General features: G+C 36.2%; 1 protein-coding gene across 15 annotated transcripts in view; it reads right to left on the reverse strand.

Annotated features, from left to right (window-relative positions):
• The window catches only part of LOC106879466 (uncharacterized), a 268985-nt gene that overhangs the window by 91401 nt on the left and 175084 nt on the right, over nt 1–2500 (reverse strand). Inside the window, exon 1 of one of the 15 annotated variants that reach the window (XM_014929033.2) lies at nt 761–822. The exons of the other annotated variants lie outside the window; for them this stretch is intronic. The gene's annotated coding sequence lies outside the window, so the exon portion shown is untranslated. Of the gene's footprint in view, nt 1–760; nt 823–2500 lie in introns of those variants that run through there. 15 annotated transcript variants of the gene reach the window in all.

Consider the following 2500-nt stretch of genomic DNA (forward strand, 5'->3'; position numbering starts at 1 on the left):
TGTGTGTGTGTGTGTGTGTGTGTGTGTGTGTGTGTGTGTGTGTGTGTGTGTGTGTGTGTGCACGTACATCATCATTATCATTGCCAGCTTTTTTCATGTTGACATAGGCTGGGTGAGACTGATTGAGGTAATATTTCTAAGACTGGATGACCTTCCTGACACAAACCTTTATTAGCTTTCAAGTAAGATACACCATTACCTGTCTCTACAACTTTGATTCACCAAAATGCTAATCATTTTGTTCATACGTGGCGTAAAGATGTCAACCACAATCCAAACATTATCAAAGAGAAGACTTACTCATATTGCCAGATACATTGAGACACATACAGCCGGAAACGTAGAAGGATGCACAAACAATTATGTAGACAAAGACGTAATATACAGTAACTAACAGACACACAAATACAGAGATTAACACACTAAGTAAAAATAAAATAAAATACAGGCTATCAAAATTTGTGGGGCAGCAGACTGAGCTCTGGATTGGATGAAACAAGGTTGTAAAAGAAAGGGCTGCTGCAAACTACAATTTAAGTATGACTAAGGAGCAGGTTCTAAAAATAAATATGTCCACAGAGAAAACCTTTAACTCAGAACCCTCATACCCTGAAAAAAGGGGAAAAAAAAACATAAGGTGTGGCTGGGCTAAAAATGGATTTTTACACAAAGTTTGAGGAAGAGGTAAGCTGTAGAATTGTAGCAGTGTTGGTGGTGGTGAACAGTAGGTGGAGAGAGAGAGGGATTTGGTTCATATTACCTCTAAACTAGGTGCTTGTTTGTGGAGAAGAGGTTAGTAGCTCCATCTGGCATAGGATGATGTTGATGCTTGATCTTCTGCCTGGAAGTCAGTCAGAACATGACATTCATGATAATTCACTTTCAAGTCAAACAGAGTAAATGGGTACCAGATAGGGATTAAGCAGAACAAGCACACACATACATACACACACATCTTATTCATGTACAGGAACATATAATAACACTTGCGAGTGTGTGTATATATGTGTATATACACACATTATACCTGTGTTTATATTAGTATATGAGGAGGGGAGATAAAGAGGGGAAGAAAACATATCTAATCCCTAAAATAAAACCCAACCCAATTCAATTTGTCTCCACCACCCACTCCCCAAAATGGCCCCTGTTTCTTAAACATACACACCCAGTCACACATACAATAACTGATAAAATGCATATCATCAATAACTCGTACTGACAAACATAAAATAAGGGAGGGACATGCAATGCCAACATGAAATTAGACAAATTTGGGTATCCACAATAAAACTTATTTCAAGATATACAAAAGTAGTATAAAATAAAATATAATAAAACAAAATAAAAAAATCTAGAAAGGAGAAATTGTCCCCTGTTGAGAAAGAGTAATACTTATAGCTCCCCTGATAAGTTGATACTGATAAGACAAAAGTAAATAATGTACCAAGATATGAATTAGAAAAAAGGGAGTTAGGGAATTATTTTGCTCGTCGTTTCTTGAATTCTCACCCCAGTGTTAAATAAATATGAGTTTTGAGATGACTAAAAACAAAATGTTTATGAAAATCTCTTCCTCAACAGCATGTTTAAAAACGGGACTTTGCCAGCTGGGAAAGAAACTACTGTCTTTGATAAACTCCCAGATAAATACCATAATCTATACTACTGCTACTACTGCTACTACTACTACTACTACTACTACTACCACTACTACTACTACTACCACTACTACCACTACTAGTGATACTGCCATTACTCCAAATAGGAAGAGTCAGTTGTTAAACTATCAAAATGAATTTTATAAATTTTTTCACATCTTCCTTTTCAGATTTCTTATATCAGCCTACTTGAGACTACCCATAGCTCTGTGATACAAAATTTCCAATTCTAAAATAGTCATTTTTAAATTAAAACCGTCCATCAAATTTTATAGAAGAATATTTTGTTAATTTATATTCCAAGCATTAATTTAATAGCGATGAAGTTAGTTATTTTACTAAATCCCCCTTTCAGTGTTAATTTGAAAGCCAAGCAGCATATTTCATCAGCAATACAGTAATGAAAGAGTTAAAACAGAAGCATGACAAATCTTAAAAAATTTTTGCAACTTCATAGATAGAGGCATGGTGGTATGGATAAGAAGTTCACTTGGTAGTCCCGCAATGTGGTCTCTTGGACAAGTGTCTTCTACTATAGATGACTTGTGAGTCAATTTAGTAGATGGAAACTGTGAGGAAGCCTATTATGTGTGTGCGTATGCATATGTCATCATCATCAGCAGCATCATTGTTTAATGTCCTCCTTCCATGTTGGTATGAGCTGGATGGTTTGACAGGAGCTGGCCATATCTTTGTGTGTCTGTCTCGATTTGTCTTGTCACTGCTTGCCAACCAGTGCTGGTTTGTTCATGTCCCTGTAACTTAGTGGTTTGACAAAAGACACCAACAGAATAAGTACCAGATTAAGGACGTAAGTACTGGGGTTGATTTGTTTGACC

Source organism: Octopus bimaculoides, chromosome 1 (assembly GCF_001194135.2).
Source record: "Octopus bimaculoides isolate UCB-OBI-ISO-001 chromosome 1, ASM119413v2, whole genome shotgun sequence".
NCBI lineage: Eukaryota > Metazoa > Mollusca > Cephalopoda > Octopoda > Octopodidae > Octopus > Octopus bimaculoides.